Source organism: Culex quinquefasciatus, chromosome 1 (genome assembly GCF_015732765.1).
Source record: "Culex quinquefasciatus strain JHB chromosome 1, VPISU_Cqui_1.0_pri_paternal, whole genome shotgun sequence".
Classification (NCBI taxonomy): Eukaryota; Metazoa; Arthropoda; class Insecta; order Diptera; family Culicidae; genus Culex; species Culex quinquefasciatus.
Genome location: NC_051861.1, coordinates 55,566,826 through 55,578,850, shown reverse-complemented (window position 1 = coordinate 55,578,850; position 12,025 = coordinate 55,566,826). Strand labels below are relative to the sequence as shown.

General features: G+C 39.0%; 2 long non-coding RNA genes across 2 annotated transcripts; both read left to right on the top strand.

Annotated features, from left to right (window-relative positions):
- Positions 1 to 71: 71 nt before the first annotated feature.
- LOC119765559 lies at positions 72 to 711 on the top strand. The gene is made up of 2 exons (XR_005276815.1): positions 72 to 364; positions 454 to 711. It is a non-coding gene; the product is annotated as an uncharacterized LOC119765559 (long non-coding RNA).
- Positions 712 to 2,290: 1,579 nt separating this feature from the next.
- LOC6053546 lies at positions 2,291 to 2,985 on the top strand. Its single transcript, XR_005276818.1, has 2 exons — positions 2,291 to 2,728; positions 2,801 to 2,985. It is a non-coding gene; the product is annotated as an uncharacterized LOC6053546 (long non-coding RNA).
- Positions 2,986 to 12,025: the final 9,040 nt, after the last annotated feature.

Below are 12,025 nucleotides of genomic sequence, written 5' to 3'. Positions count from 1 at the left end.
AAGCGTTGTCTTCAACTAATATCAATAATAACGTTAAAAATGTCTAAAGCGCATCATAAAATTAGGTTAGCAAACACCATCCCAGATACGAGATTTTCTTACAGAATTGGTTCTGTAAGATTCCTGCTAGAATGATTCTAGCAGCCCTGTCTGAATTCTGTAAGAATTTTGCAAGAACTTTCTAACAGAAAATACTGCTCACTGATTGGCTGGCGGTTTACCGGTTCAAATCACACTTCAACAAGATTAATTTTCGCTCGTTTGTCTCAGTTTCGACCATTTTGAAAATCCGAGAGCCGAGGACAATCTGGAGATCCCGTCGGAAATCAAAACTTAGCAGGCAGATTAAAACACACTATCGCAGGTAAACCATCACTCCCACAATTTCGGCATACATTGAGAATAGATTTGTTAGGCATTATGAAACGTAACCTACTTTTCCGCTCGTTGCAGGCATGGCTTTCGGTGACATCCAGACCCCGGATCTGGAGTCCGGATTCTCTTCTCGGCATCATTGACCGTGACATCGATTCGTTTCGCGACATATTTCCAACCTGGGTTACTCGGACAGATTGGGAAAGAAAAGCATGCAGTGTTCTGCCGAAGGATCAACAGCCGCCTCCATGGTGTATTAAAAAGTGATATGACTTGCATTATAGAGCAGAAAATGACTTGTAATTAACAGAGAAATAAATTTTGTTCGAAATGAAATTTTATGTTGCCCAAGATTTTTCCTAAATTTAATCAACAATACAATTCCGACAAAATTCTAGCAGGATTCCAGCAGAAAATTTTGCCGTCTCATTCTAGCAAAATTCTTACAGAATTCTAGCAGGATGGCCTGTCAGAAAAGTTCTAGCAGCATTCTTGCAGGGTTCTAACAGAACCGGTTACCTTAACCGGATTCTGCTAGAACCGGTTATTGCATTTGAGCTTGAATTCTGTGAGAATTCTTACATAGTTCTGGCAAGGTGATGGCAGCGTTCTAGCAAGAATAATTTTTCTCTGCAAGAATTCTGTAAGAATCCTGCGAGAACGCCGTGACTGGGATGCAATGTTCAATATCAATCCGGAACAACCGAAAAGCGGACAAGTGCCCAGTCAAATTTATCCGAATTCTGAAACTGAATCTAATTAGAATCGTACACAAATTCCGTGTCAAACGCTACAAGCGGTTCGAACACGGAACCGGCTGTTGCGTTTGAAACGGAATTTGGATACGATTTTAATTAGATTCCGTTTCAGGATTCGGATTGAGTTAACTGGGTGTCCATAGCTTCAATCGTCAGACTGGACTCGGCATCAACCACAGTTAACTCAATCGGAATTCTGAAGCGGAATTCGTATCGATTGTTGCGTTTGAAAAGGACACGGAATCGGTTATTGCGTTTGAAACGGAATACGTAAACGATTCGAATTGAATTCCGTTTCAGAATTCTGATTGAGTTGACTGGGTCGAGGCGCCTTTATTTTTCACAGGTGGAACACATTTGTTGGTAGACTTTAGTTTAGCTTAGCTTGGTTGACCGTACTCTAGCCGAGCAAAAAGCTCGCAAAAGCTAGGTTGGCGCAGATAAGGAAAATAAATGTGTCAGGAATATGCCGAATGACGCATTACCATTCATTTTTCCTTTTGGTCGACTCCTCACGATCAACGGGGAAAGTGGGGGAGGGATTTGATGATTGGATACCCTATAGAGATTTGTTATTTATTATTTTTATTTTACTGTCCATCCGACATTTATCTGTCTTAATGGACAGGGTGGTAAAAGCTCGTTCGAGTTGGATCGCTAAATTCGCCACTCTCGACCCACCGTCTTTTAAACATGGTCAGTACATTTCACGAGATACAATATAAACTTAGATCTAAACAAAAATAGTACGGCGTAAGTTAGAAATAAAGGAATCTACAGACATCGAGTAATCAAATAAATCGTCAAAATCATTGAAAACGCCACACAGCGCCCGGATAGGTTCCTGCTGTCCATATTGAGTACGATGAAAGTCTAGGCGGAGTGCATTCCACGTTCTGAGCGGTCGCGGGATGACGTTGAAGTTGATCCTGGCGAGGATATTGGGAGCATCGATGGCACCTAGTAACAGTTTCCCCCGAGGGGCGTGAAACTGGCCTTAATGTATTTAATATTCGCATTTAATACATTAACGAATTAAATTCCACTTGTCAACCACACTTGACAGTGCTACACCTGCTTTCGAAACTTTGATCTGTTTTGCGTCTCTTTCACGCGCTGGCTTGTCAAATTTATGTTTATTTGGTTTTGCTCGAAAATGTATCGATGCCGTTGGGTTCCCAACGTTTAAAAAAAGTTTGCGTGAAAGTTTCCGAAACGAAAAAGCGAAATCCCGGTCCCGGTGGAGGACCCAAAAATGGCCTGTCGTCCACTTGTACAACCGGGATACGTCGACTTGGTTGATGTCGGAACGGCAAGATCGGCGAAATCATGGTTCACCGCATCTTTTCGAAGAATCGACAGCTGGAGAGATTACTGCGGAGAGTTGCAAAATGCTTTGGAACTTCGACAGAGCTGCTGGACTGAAAGAAACTTATACAATCTGAGCCAATTTCATAAAAAAGATGCTAAAATCGACCCCAAAGAAAACATGCAACTCCCAGTTGGAAGAATCGTTTCCGGAAACGAAACCGCTGGAAAATTTGTTTCCAAGGACGTTCCTTTCTCTCCGATGTCGGCAAAGAAAAGACTGATTGGTACACAGCAAAATGATGAATTCTTGTTGAATAATAATTAAAACAATCCACGCCTAAATCTATACACTCTAGGATGACGACCGCCAAGGCAAGGTTCCCGGTTTAAGATCTCTCACCGACGGAATAGCAACGAATCACAAGCGCAAAGTTAACGATTATCAAAGCCTACTAGAAGCTGAAGTTTTTGAAACCTTCATCACCGGAAGCCGTAGTAATTGTTCTATTATTTCAATAAAATAAACTGTTCGCTCTACAGCATTGCCTTGGCGTTCTCAATTGCGAGATTTCTACTGAAACTAGGTGTCCGAAGGCTTGATTGTTGAGGCAATTGCAAACCTCTTTTTACACCTAAGCTTCCATCCACCCCGGGATTCGAACTGACGATCTTTGGATAGCGGGTCCTACTGGCCTATCAGCGACTCCACCGAGACAGGACCCAAAGAGAAGACCTGGACTCAGCTAACGACCTAACCTCTAGGGCCAACCGGTGCCAACATTCATTTCCCCGTCCGACGGAAGGCGTGATCAGACAAATCTCGTCTCGAAAAATGCCACCGGGATCGAACCCAGGCCAACTTGGGTGAGAGGCATCCACACTCACCACTACACCACTGGTCCCGGCAATGATGTTAAATAATTTATGCCAAGAAGGAAATTCAACTTTTTATATTTTATTATGAGTTTATTATAATTGTATAGATTGAATAAAAAAGCAAGTTTAACATCAGTCTAAGTGATCTTTATTTTTACACGACTCACACAAATACGGCGGAGAAGTCGGACTGACGCTACTGAATCTTACATTATTTGTGTTGTCAAACGGCTGCCGCATGAACACATTGGACAGCCAAAACACTAAAGAGTATCTGGAGCAGAATGTTGTCATCTGAACCGACAAAAAGTCTCACTCCCAAAATCCATCTAACTCCCGCTGATCATCACGGCAAACTATAAAAATCTCCACCGAAGCGCTTCTCATCATAATCCCATCGAAGGATTTCTTTCGATTTTTTGGTGCACGCAAAAATCCTTGTCCAGGTTGTTCGAGTTTTGTGACGCATTTGGTGAAGTCCCTTCCACCGGAATATTTTCCATGTCGGACGCCGCTTCTGCGTGAAGCTCTGACACAGCGGATTGTTTCTCTCGGAACGTTGTATTTCAAATCCACTAGCGTTTTGATACAAAAATAAAACTCAAAATTACAATCAAACTTATATGATTTAAAAGTTGAGTTTAGAATCAAACCAGCTGGTTGGTGGGAGATTCTGCTAGAAGGGACAGAAGGATTGAGAACCACTCAGGATTCCACAACCTTGAGGTCTCGGTTGCATTTCCACAATGGCCAGCTGCAGCACACCATGGCTGTAGGTTAGATTATTCCATCTGCCGTGTTGACGCCAAAGATCTTCAAACCCTGTGAATTGTAACAAAATTATTTTTGAAACAAAACGCACACATCTCGTCAGTTTCCGTAGCCACTTTACATCTTAATATTCGAAAGCCAGGACCGGGGTCACGTCCAGAACAAACTCCATCAAAATTTTCTAATGCCCGTGCCAAATCAAATTATTCAACAAAAGTTGGCTCTCCTTTCCGGCTTTCTGCTGCTGCTAATGATGACGACAAAAATCCTCAACCAAGCAAAACAAAAATAAACAAGCTCGCGAGATGTCAAACTTTCAAGTCCGAGTTCAAACCAATGTGGTGCAAAGAGAGGTGAGCGTTGTTGCGACGGTAAACATTCGTTAATGTATTAAATTCCGACCGTTAATTAATTAAATTATTTAATTTCTTACTATTGTCGCGCCCCTCGGTTTCCCCACGAAAGCCGTCCGTAAGAACTGTCTTCTCTTGGAGAGTGTTTCCATTACAGATTGTCGAGGGAGACAGATTGGCCGATGCAAAATAAATCGGCACTGGCAACGTATGTTTTGCGCTTGCAACACTGCCAGTTTTGCTGGGCGTAAAGGGCGGTTGGTGTCCAGCACGTTTGGTGCCCAGAAACATTGGCCAATCTGTTTGCCTTGACAATCTGTAGTTTCCATCCCTAGAGCCTCGCAGCGTTGTTCGTAGGATGGCGCTACAACTTGATCGGGCCATGAGTGAAAGCGCAATGCGAATCTTGTGAACTTCCTCTGTACCGACTCAATTCTAAGGGCTTTTGTTAATTTGATTATTATCCACCGGTGTCTACCGCGGTAAATGAAATACTTCATTTTGACATTTCCAGATACATTTTCGTGTAGCATGTTTTGTCACGCGGTGGGTACGTTCAGTGCTGCCGTTGTTGCAGCACCTTGTGAACGCTTCCCACAAACGTCAGTTTGACAAATAGAACTCAGTGAACGCACCCCATAAATGTCAATGGTGAATGACAACTGGCAGTTTTATATCAAAACAAATGTGTTTCAATTTCTTCATTCTGCGCGTGCCAATTTTTCAAATTCTCGGGGCAAGACAGAAAATTTTCCAACAAAGTGGAATCGGGGAAATCGTCGAGTTGTTCCTGCTGTAAGAGAGTTTTCAGCACATTTCGAGCGATTAGAACAAGCACCATTGCGAGACACCGTGTGGATGTTCCGGAACAATTTGAGGTTTGTGGCCGTGGATTCTCATTCCAAAAAGGTTCTTTCCAACTATTTCCCATGTTTTGTGTTTTTCAGCAATTCAAGGAATGCGTGAGTGCTGGCGGAAATCACGGAGCAGGGGGAATCTGCGCTGCAGGAGGAAATTTGGCAAGTGGTGCTGGTGGATATTAATTGAGGAAAGTACGCCGACTGTCTCTACCACCGCGTCCTCACGGCGGTCCTCGACCTCGCCGAACCACCCGCACGAACCCCCGACGAACTCAGCCAGCTCGCCAACATCTGCAACGCGAAAAAGTACAACGCTAAACTGGCCGGCGATTCCAGCTCGCTGCTCTACTTCAAAAACTACCTCAAGAAGGCCAAGAGCATGGAAACGACTGCCGCCGTCTCGGACATTGGCCAGCAGCTGCTCGAACTGGTGCTGATCACCACCGGGCACGTCTGCAAAGCTACAAGGTAAGCGCCACCAACCTCCTTCAAACCAACCCCCCTTTACACTTCACTATTTCAGCAACTCGCCAAGGTGTCGGACTTTAAGCTGACCGAGGACACCAACCCGTTCCGCCACTGTATGCTGCTGCCCAAGGACCGCAAGATCGGGCCCGCCGAGCTGCGGCTGTTTTCCGAGGTACGCGTCACCGTGCAACTGGTGAAGGAGGCGGTCACGGTGACGAGCGTGCTGCCGCCACTAGTGCAGATGCAGAGCAAGGAATCGTCGGTAGAAGCGCGAGCGGCAGATTTCGGAAGTAAAAAAGGATCGACGAAGATGATTCCTTCCAGTTTCTAGGCTATTAAAGTCAGCACCAGTGCAAACAAGCCTGTTATTCCGGAACCACAATTTTGAACTATTTATATGTAAATGTACACGTTATAAGATTGTGAACAAAATTTGTTTAATATGCTTTTTTACCAAAACCCAGCAATAAGTTTTTATTTGACTAAAATTTTTCGGGGGCTTTCATACGACCAAAGCGGCAATTTTGCATGATTGATTCTTTCAATAGCTTATATTTTTATAAACGCAATTTTTCAAAATAGTAAAAAAGTAACAAAAATCAGAAAAAAATCTTTTTTGAAAATGAAATTAAATAAATTGTTTTTAATATAATGCATCGTTTTCAAGTTTCAACCTTTTTAACTTTCTACTGCCCACATCTTGACCCAAATAATTTTTGAAATGGTTTTGGTAGGAGGATATTTTGAGCAACTTTTATTTTACAAAATACTTACCTTCTCTTGTTATATGATTTCTTAAACTAAATTTATTCAGATTTATTTATTGTTACAGTGGACTCTCTCGTTGTCGATATTGAAGGGACCGTTGGGAGCGGGAGTTATCAAATTATTGAACGGAAAATCAAAGCATGCTTCTTGAAGGGACTTAAAAATTTATTGACAGCTGGAGAAATATTGATATCGAGAAGATCGACAGCCAGAGAGTCGACTGTATCCAGGTTTTTAAGCGAAGATGGCGTTCGAATGTTGAACGTCCGAAATGTCAAAATCGCGCAAGAGCACCAACATTAGAAAAAAATGCGGCTGTCATGCCATGGCACACTTTTTTCGTAAAGTAGGTACCACTGCGTGATTTTGACATTCCGGGCGTTCACCATTCGAACGCCATTTTCGCTTAAAAAGCTGGATATGCATTTCTGGAGCAAAATTTAAAAAGGGCGCATAAAAATTTCGATAGCAGCACTATTTTGCATATTCTGAGCCTAAAGGTAACTACAGTAGTTGTTCGGTAACTGGGCGTTGTTTAACTGGGCTGCTTTTTAACTGGGCGCTCGATAACTGGGCCGTAGCCCAGTTAAAAAGCAGACAAACGTCAAAAAACCAAAACAAACCGAAATGACCGAGGGGTTAATGGATGCAAAAGCATGTTCAATAAATAATAAAAACTTTTTTCAAACTTTTATTTCATTTCAAGTCACAATTTAAGACATATGAAAAGTAAACATCGTAAATAAATTTGATTAACTTTTATTTTTATATTTCATCAGGAAAATATTATGCATCGGTGTTCCCCTCGTTATTTTTCGTTCAGCCCAGTTAGCGAGCAGCATTCGGTGACTGGGCTACGTTCTCAGCCCAGTTACCGAACAAATACTGTATTTCACAAAATCCGCAGTGTTAAAAGCAGGGAGATGCTAACGGCAGCCATCTTGGGTGATTGAGATTGATAACGCGCGCAAACTGCGCACAGTGAAAACAAAAATATTTCTTTTTTTAATAATTCAATTTTTGTTATAAGAATTACTTTAGTAAAAGTCAAATTACACAGTAGTTAAGTTAAACGTTTCATGTGATAAAAGTACAACTTTAGATGAGGTCATCGGCCCGATGTGTGCTTAATAATCCCAACTTTAGTATTGCGCGTATCTAGATAATATCAATTTCAGTGATTTTACAAAACGCCTGGGTGGTATGACCGCATGACGTGCGGCCTGTTAAAAAAATACCATCATAGCAACCGTTAAATATTCTGTTCTATGAAAATATCTGTCACTAATCAACTGTTATTTTATTGAGTTGGCTTTTTCCTGCTTATAAAAAGAAATTTGCTGTTCACACCTCGGTTCACACGAAGGTTTGGTTAAAAATTGATAAGTTTTATTGTTACTAATATTTATTCATTTGTATAGCTAAAATGTTATACCCTGAAGACGATTTGATTACATATGACGCATTGAACTCAGCATCCGATTCATCGGAAGACGAGTCGAGCTACGAGGAACCAGAATTTCTACTGGATCGATGTGATGGGGCCGATTCTGCTTCGTACCTCGTGAACGAACTTTTCGCGCGTGATCAGTCGGGGAATAGAGAAGAGACGAACAACGCAAACGAACCACGTGCTTCCGGCTTTAAATCAAGATCGGTTTCCAAGAGAAATGTAATTGATCCGTTCCAGTTTGTAAAATGTTGACGATTGACCTTGTTGTACGACTTACAGAACGGGTTGTCTGCATTGAACGAGCCGTCAGGAAGCAAGAGGCAAAAGGAAAAGCCGTTTAAAGGCGAATATATTCGAAAATCAAACTTCATTTCAACAATTATTTCATGTACAAGTACAATAAAAACTAATGCTAAACCTTAAGAGCTTTATTTAAACCTTGGATCAAACTTGGATCAAAGAGACCCCCCGGAAAGTATCCACAATCTCTGCACACTCCAGGGTGTTGCATCATGCGGCCCGATGTAGCAAAAGCTCTCCGCACTCGAAAATGTTTACCCTAGTGAAGGTACCTTCCACGGAAAACGAAGCTCTTGGACGGCGAGTAAGCTCGCCTCGGAACACGATCCGCTCACCAATAGGAGCGTACCCCTTGGTCCTCAATATTCCTCGGTTGTCAACAGCAAACTCGCCAAGAAACTCAAATTATGAATGACCCACATCAGAACAGATAGTTCAGCTTGATAACGGCACACATCTTGAGTCTGCAACTGCACCGATCGATGCTTCAGAACTTTCCAGCTGTATCCTTCGGCATGCAATATGCGATTGATGGTTGTAATGCATTTTTGCTTGCCGAACATGAGCTGGAAACATTGTTTCGCCTCGTCCAGAAGGAGGTCGATCAAATATGACCTTCCGGACGGTGAAAATTTTATATAAACCTGCTCCCTTTCCTTTCTCCAGCAAAGCTCGTTTTCGTCGTACATTTCAATCTAGTTTGAAATCGTAGATGGGTGCTTGCCATAAATTTTGGTCAGTTGAGTTTTACTTTGTTTTAAGTAGAAAAAGTCGTAAATGCAATGGAGGGCCGTGTTGGGTGAAGCGTGCTTGTGAAGCACTTCCTGCCGAGCATGCGCCATGTCTTAAAAGACAATTTATTTGTGTTCAAATTTACTTTTAATATTAAAATAAAAAAATACCACCTTGAGAGCTTTAGAATCGATATTTTCCTCAGAATGACAGTTGTTGATGAAAATTATATTCATTTCAATGCTTGCTGTACCGTTTCAGTTTCAGTTCAGTTAGTTTATCTGTCATGCGGCTGTCATGCGACCATTTTTATGCGGTCATACCAACGCCAACAAATTCTAATTATTAACGCCCGCAGTAATAGTTTATTTTGCAAAAAAAATGATAAAAATCACCTCACAAACACACACTAACTCTTAAACGTACATTGCGGTAAAATTTTACATAGAAACAATAATTACTTTATTTCCATTTTATGTCTGCAGTTTTTGTACTTTTTTTTACAGTGCGCAGTTGCTTTGTTTTGGTTCCGTAACGAACAGCTGTTCTTTTGTGCTGGAGCCGAAGTTGACATTTCCCTTTTGTTCTGGTGCCGAAGTTGACAACTTGTGTTGGCTGCGGGCGAGCTGCCTGTAGTGAGATATAGATGTCGCCCCCCTGGTTAAAAGGTAGCTGGGTAGACCAGCTATTTTTCTGCAGAACGAGCCTTTTCAACATTTTAATTTTTGTATTTTTTTTTTTAACCGGCTAAAACTTTTTGGGTGCCTTCCATATGACCAAAGAAGCCAATTTTCATGATTAGTTCATTTTTTTCATAAAAATTTAGGAGCAGTCAAAACAAAAATGGTATGTGAAAAATAAAAAATCTGAATCTTGATCGATTAGGTGTCTTTGGTAATGTTATAGGTATTGATGAGGACTACACAGAATTGTATTTATTGATGTTTTTGGGGACATAAAAAGCCATATTTTCATAAAATTATAGAAAGAGCAAATAATCTTTGACTAAGTCATGTTTTATTATTATTTTAAAAATACTTTATTTCAAAATTAAAATTTGAAAATCAAAAAAAAAATTATTTGAAAATCCAACACATTTTTGATGAAGTGTGATCACTTTTGTGCAATTCTGTACCAAACAACAAAAACTCAATTTCCCAAAATACGTATTTTTTTGATTTTCGAGATTTTTTGATATGTTTTAGAGGACAAAAGCCCGCAACTTTTGAGCCATAGAGAAGTATGGTCAAAAAATCTGCCACTGAGTTATGATTTTTTTATACAAAAAAATGAATTCAAGACAAACATTTTAAAAGGGCTAAACAATATTACGCTTTTTAGAAATGTTAGTCTTGATTAAAAAAAAATAAAAATAATAATCGAAAAGATTGGAAAATTTCACGAATGTTTCATGTTTTAACATTGAAAATCGGACCCTTTATCAAAAAATCTGTAAAGTACTTTCGATTGCAAATTAAATTTCACATAAAAAAATAAGGTCAATATTTTTTTTGAATGATTTTTTTTTTCCAAAGATCAATATTTTTTCAAAAAAATCATAACTCGGTGCAGATTTTTTGACCATACTTCTCTATGGCTCAAAGTTGCGGGTTTTTGTCCCCTAAAACTTATCAAATAATCTCTAAAATTGGGAAATTGAGTTTTTGTGAAAAAAAAAGTTAATAAAAAAAAATCGGCTAATATTAAATATGTTAACCGTTGAATTCTTATGAAATGATTTGCTCACAAAAAGATAAACGTTTAACTAGCGTTTTACAGTTCTTCTGCTGAAAAAAGTTTTTGGGAATATTGATTTTTAATCAAGTTTAATTCATTTGCGTTTTAGTGATGTGTCCAGTCACTTAGCAAAACAAACAGTTTTGAAAATATTTTGACAAATAAAAGTATTTATTGAAATAACAGAAAAATCGACTAATGTTGCATAAATCGTGATTCGTGACGCTGCCAGGAGTAAAATAATCAATTTAATTCAAATCTCATAAATATTTATTGTTTTTAATAAGGCAGGAAAAGAGTTCTACCCTCCAATGGATTTTATATTTAACGCTTCCGTCACCAAGCCTGTAAATGATTTGGTAATACCGTATACCAGGGTGACATTGATAGGCTTACCATTTATTTTTGGAATATTTTCCAACTGTTAAGATTTTTCTTAAGATTATTATTTTTAAAACATGTACTAGGGTAGGCCGCACAAAGTCCATCAACTATTTTTGAATAAAAGTTTTTTTTTAAATAGTGCTTAAAAAAATAGTTGCGTTGAACATTCTTATTCTGAATTCCAGGGTGATTGATAGTCACAGTTTTCTTGTTGAAATCAGATTTAAGGTGTTCAAATTTTATTTTTACATCGAATTTACAATCACTAAGGTTACTTATATAGTTTCTAAGAAAAAAAAATCAAATTTATATTTAGTTTACTAAGTTTATAAGCTTTTGAACAAAATACACATAAATTTTAGGTAAAATTGTTGAAAAGCCAAATTAGTTTTCTTTATACAATTAACAATTAATTTACAAAGATGCCTATAAATTTGAAGATTTTTTAAAATTATATTTCAAAAACACATAATATTTTTAATTTACAAACTTATTTTAACTTCTCCTAGTTCAAAATTTTCCAAAGAATCCGAAAATGCATTCCGTTTTTCAATTTGAAATCATGTTCATTGAGAAAATCATAACACTTTGAGAATATTAAAATAATGCTAAATTATAGTTAACTTCAAGGTTAACTTACTATTTTATGAAAACTTCTTCTTGAAGTGCTTTGAACACTTCTCTGCCATAGTCAGTATTCCGTACGTATTTAATTTGTACTCTTCACTTAGCTGAAATATCTCAAATCTATCAGTCATCCCGTTTTACGGTATGTAGTTCCTGGTAACATTGCAAACATTGAAAAAACTTTTTCAAACTATCTAACATTTCAAAAAGCTTATTTAAGAACCTCAAAATAAATAACATTTGCGTGGTTTA